Below are 6,010 nucleotides of genomic sequence, written 5' to 3' on the forward strand. Positions count from 1 at the left end.
TTTTTATTAAATACCAAGATGCTTCATTCCATTACCTTCAAAATTACAATATTTATATATATAATTTCACAGCTTTTCCTTCAAACACAGCAACACTGATATGGGCTGTATGTGTGTTCAAGAATGATAAGGGCTGTGTGTCTATTCAAGCTTGTCTGGCTCCTGGAAAATCCCCTAGGCCTGTGAAACTGAGATGTAATCCAACAAAGAAAGTCCTTTCATGCTGAAAAGCTTCCCGACCCTGCCCCCTAATCCTCTGCATAAAAGGGACCTAAAAATCCTGCTCAGGACTTGGCTTTTGGATGCAAGTTCACCGGGCCCAACTGGCTATTAATAAAACTCCCTTCTCAGAGGAGTCTCACATCCTGTTCTTCAATAGTGCAATCACTGAATCCTCTCGACTGCCACAACATTTCTTGGAGGCTGCAGGAGTGCTGCAGAGGACAGAGATGGCAACGTTTACTTGTCCCTCTCGAATGCCTCCAAGGAGGCCAGGAGGGTCCAAGAGAACTCCAGCCCAGGGCACCCCTGGACCCTTTTAGTACAGATTTGTCATGGACTCCACCAGAGCACTCCTAGAAGAAACCAGAGGTACTGAAGGATTTGAAGGAGACCCTGAGAATGAGGCAGAGGAGCGCCACATGCCAAACAAAAAGTCCCCCAGGGGCATAGTATAGGGAAAACCTGACTCTGAAAGTCAGAAGAGGAGCCTGATCACCTCCTGAGAAGATCCTAGTACTCCCAAGAAGAGAGGAAACTATCTTCTCTGGGTCTGAGGAAGAAAGGGCAGGATGGTGGTTGTGTATGTGTGATTGAGAAGAATGTGTGAGATACAAAGAACTTTTGCAGGGCAAGTGCAGAGCCCAGAGCCCCAACCCACAGTTCCATAGTGACCTCGTATGGTTAGAGGCAGGGGAGGAGCTCTGTTAAGGGCCCTTCATCCAAGACAAGGATTTATACCATCCTGCCATACCAAGAGGTGTTTTAAGTCCTAACGAGGGGAGCAACCAGAGACAGCCAAAGCGAAAGGCTGAACGCATGTTGCACAGCATTGACAGAGGGCAGGAACATGGGAAACACACACAGTAGGACCCTGCTAGGTTGCATGCTGAAAATCTTTACCCATGTATTCACCTTCCTATTTCTTGTCACCGAATTTCTCTTTAAAGGTTTGTTTTAGAGTGCTTTGGAATGTTTTGAAAACATTTAATAAAAATAATAATATCATGAGTTAGCACTTGGTTTTCCTTTGCTAAGGTAGTAAAGGTTTGACAGTAGTGGGAGAGGTTTCATGGGTTAGAGTCCCACTCTCTTGAACCCTTTAAGGGGAAGCCTGCTTTCTTTTTGTGCCTTTATTTTAGCTGTTTTTTTTCTCTCTCTCTCTTTCTGCCACCATGGGAAATGAGGTGTTGGTACCCCAGTGCTTCCCACTAGGATGCATCCTGAAAAATTAGTCTAAATTTGAGAGATCTTGGTTACAGAAAAATAAATTAATTTTTGTAATGAAGCTTGGTCTAGACATAGGTTAGATGACAGAAAATTTTGGCAGAAATGGGTCTTTGAATTTTAATGCTATATTGCAATTAAACTTGCTTTATAAGCAGAAAAAATATAGGCAAAAGGTCCCATGTGGTCAAATCTTCTTTGACTTGTAAAAAGATAAAAGAACCAGAAAGTTGTGAGTTAATGCTATGTGAGTCCCCTGTAGCCCCAGTCAAAAATCTTAAAAGCAATAAAAATAACTAATGTGAGATTATGGAAAGCTTGGAAACAGCCATACCAAAAGCGTAAGAATTATGAATCAAACTAGCAATCTGTATGTTTCTGTTGTTGTATTTTAACTCTTTTGTATTTGTCTATTCAGTGTATATTTTAATACCTCCAGATGATAATATTAAATTATGTGGAATGATAAACTTTAGTCAGACTAGGACTCTGGGATGCCAGATCAGTCAACTGAAAAGGTGCATCTTCATTCTTCCTAAAGTAATGGGCATGGCCTCTAGCATACCAGCAAATTCCCCATAGAAGTCTTTTCTCAGAAATCAGGAAATTCTGCCTACTACTAGTCCATGTGGCCACAAGATAGCCTAAAACAGCCTCTGTATAAAACACTGAATTCCAGTTAAACCAGTGTAAGAAAAAAGAATAAGTAAATCTAAGATCCAGAAACCTCATGTCATGTCTCCTTAAATAAATGAAGAAATTTATCTCAAACTTCTCAGTTTAAACTCAGCTGTGACTATAAAAGGTATGAATAGTGATCAAGATAAAGAGAGCTCATATGAGCTCATATACCATCAATTAAGATCAGAATTCCTAAAAATGCTAAAGTTATAAAATTTTATCTTCTGTTTTAATCTGTGCTTAACTCTGTGTTCAACTTTAAAATCTGCATTTAACTTTGTCAGTTTGCATATGCCTATGAAATCAGATTTGGGATTCACCTGTTAGAAATTGGATAATGGTAAAAGATAACATAAAAATGAATCTTTAAATGTCAATACTGTCTTGCTAGTGTATTTAGTGCATAAATCTCAAGCAGAATTTATTTAATTGCTGGAAAAGCAGAGAAACTCACAAAGTTGTTACTGATAAAATTCTTGTGGCTTAGTTAACAAAAGTACCCAATTCACCTTAATGTAAAAACTTACTAAAAACTGTAACTAAATTCTAAACTGACCTACCTTCGTTCAAGGTCACTTCAAACCTAGTCTCACCCCTTGCCTTTGCTTATGGTTATTTCAGAGTTGAGATTATTTATAGATGCCTTTATATTATAAAACAGCAGAAGGATAATAACTAAAATTATATTTGGGTAAATTTAGCCTATCAGCCTCTGCCCCTATAGCTCAGGGGAAAACAAACTTGAGACATCCCTGTCTCCTGTTCTACTGGTCCTTGAGGCTTTAATAGCTTCAGTGAATACACATAAAATTAGTCTTGCTCATCCAAAGTCTACTAAAGTCAAAGTAAAATATAAGATTCTAAAGCAAAAGAAAATTGTATGAAAGCATTGGGGACATTTTGGTTATAAGCTATTAATTCAGAAACAAAACTTCTAGTGCAAACCCAAATGGTCATAGTGCAAATTAAAGGAAAGCCCTGAACACTCTCAAGGAAGCCCTTGTGGAAGCACCAAGCCTTGGGCTCCTGGACCTCAGCAAACCATCCTACCTTGCTTTATATGAAGCCACAAAGGGGGGAATCCACAAACCTCTAGACTGGGAAAGCCCACAGAGGAAAGCCTTCAAAATGATCTTTCAAATGTCATTTTATGGTTAAACTTGATTTATGAAAAAATGAAAGTTTAAAGTAACTAAGTTGTGCTTCTGTGTCAAACTATTCATGTCTGCCTATTTGCTCAGTATATACCTTCATACATCAGAATGATAATATCAAAATAACAAATAATTCTTAAAAGAGCTCTATTCAAGTTGTTAAAAATTAAATATGTGGCTATATGTATGATAAATATTCCTAGAGCCCAAATTGGGCTAAAACAGAAAAGTCACATAAAAATCTAAATATAAATTTAATTTAAAAAATGTAGATCTGCCCCCTCTTAAATGCATAAAGTAATATCCATTGGTTTTAAGGTAAATTAACCAGTCTACATGGTTGTGGTTAATTATAAAGAGTTTGTAAGAGCATCTTCCAAACTAAAGCATTTGAATGGCTAGTTCTAAGAAGCCATTATTAACCAGAAACCTAAATTGATGTTAACGGCAAAAAGTAACTTCATAGCAGTGAAACCATCTGGAAGTCACCTCAATGTGCATATTCAAGTGGTGGTAATGAAAAGTTACCTTAATTCCATTGGAAATCTTCAGCTTTCACTTTAAAAATGGAAAAAGTAGTTTTTCCTCTACTGCTAAACTAATACCTGCTAATTAATGTCTTCATTGTAGAAGTATAGAAGTAAGAAACAAAGTACTAAAAAGGTAAGTTAATTTAGTATGTTACACATTGCATTGGAAGTGTTTAAAAAGTGTACACACATCAAGAGATAAACTTTAGCTTTGTCAAACTCTCTTGTGAATTCAAACCAGACCTTCAATACACTGCATGTTACCTCTCCATTTGAGCTATTGGCTAGGTTGGTCACTGACCCCTAAAACAAGAAATGTATCTACTACATCTCTGGTTGTGCTCCTAAAGTCAATGGATACTACATTGCAGATTCAAAATCCTGCAGCAGCCAACATTGGCTCAGTACAGCCAAATGTACAAAGGACATTGCCTCCAGACTGGCACTGTTTCATAGTGCTGAAAGGCACTGTGCACCAGGACAGTGGAATACTGGAAACTACTTTCCTAGCTTCTCTCTAACGGTGCTGCAGCTTCTGTGAAGAATATACCAAGTGGAGCAATGAATACCAGAGTACTGTGAGTAAAACTTAAACACAACTGGCATTATAGCCTACTTCCATGGAGAGATAACACATAAAGTATTGCACACCTGAAACTTAAATCTATTAATTACAGCTCAAAGAAAAACCTATGCACTGAAAATTATGTTAATTAGTATTAAATTCTGTACCTATATCCTATTCCCTCAATCTCCTAATACTTATAGTGATAATCCTATTAGATCATATGCAGAAAAACATTGAACATGTCAAAAGTCCTGTAAACTTCAACTTCTGAGTAGTTAATGAACATGTCTATAAAATAAAGAAATGGCCACCTTGCCTGAGAACAGTGGGGCCAACAGCCCTTTTAATTGAGAAAGTCACCAAACTACGTCAAGGGCAACCTCTCACAGTCTTCACCCCACACCAGGTGAAGGATGTGCTTGAGGCCAGAGGCCACCAGTGGCTTACAGGTAGCCAGTTAATTAATACCAGGCTCAATTACTAGAGACCCCTTAGGTGCAGATAAGGGTGTATCAGGCTCTCAACCCAGCCACTTTGGGCCAGTAGAGGGCCCAAAGTCAGATCCTGAGGGGCCCCTTCTCCACTCCTGCCTTGAGACTCTTAACCAAAACTACTCAAGCAGGCCAGATTTTTAAAATGAGTCTCTTGTGAGCCCAAACATTGAATAGTTCACTCATAAAAGCAGTTTTATTAAGGAAGGAATTTAAAGGACAGGCTATGCAGTAGTTTCTCAATTTGAAACCATAAAGGCCAAAGCTCTTACCCCTGAAACTTCAGTCCAGAAGGCAGAGCTGATTTCCCTTACCCAAAGTTTAATGCTAGCAGCCAGGAAACGGGCTAATATTTACACAGACTCTAAATATACTTTCCTTGTCCTTCATGCTCATTCTGCTGTATAGCAAATAAAACTTGCTTATTAACAGTAAGTCACCTATTAAGCAGAGGCAAGAAATCCTAGACTTACTAGAAGTTGTATTGTTACCTCAAAAAATAGCAGGTATGCATCGTCCTAGGCATCAGAAAACTCTGCTATAGAATAGGGAAATCCTAAAGCTAATGCAGCTGCTAAAATACAGCACAAACCCAAGTTTCCCTCCTACCCCTTATTCAAGCACCTGTACCAGTACTTAAAGTTCCACAATACACCCAAGATAAACCAACCAGGGCAGCTAGCCTGGGATTCACCCTGGAAGCTGATGGGTGGCTTCTTAAGGATACTCAAGTCTGCCTGTGAGGAGCAGGGCAGTGAAAAATCCTTCATGGACTTCACTAAGTCACTCATCTGGGGAAAGATGCCCTAACCAGCTTAGCCAAATGGGTTTTCAAAAAAACAAAGCCTGGTAAAAACAATCAAAAAATTACCAGAAGTTATTCAATTAGAACCAAAATGTAAACAACTTTACTCTGCAGTTCTGATCTCTCCCACAGCTATTAAAGTCAAAAGAATTTACAGCTTGGTGCACTAATCCGAAGTGAAACCAGCTGCCCAAGGAAGTGCCAATTTACCAGAAGCACCTGACACAATGTACGAATGCCAGTCCCTAGACAGCCTGAAATACCTCTTCAAGAGAAAAGCTAAGTAGTGTCTATGTCAAAATCAGTTGTTCCCTCTAACTCTAGTCCAAATGCCT

The sequence above is a fragment of the Dasypus novemcinctus genome, chromosome X (assembly GCF_030445035.2).
Source record: "Dasypus novemcinctus isolate mDasNov1 chromosome X, mDasNov1.1.hap2, whole genome shotgun sequence".
In the NCBI taxonomy this organism is placed as follows: domain Eukaryota; kingdom Metazoa; phylum Chordata; class Mammalia; order Cingulata; family Dasypodidae; genus Dasypus; species Dasypus novemcinctus.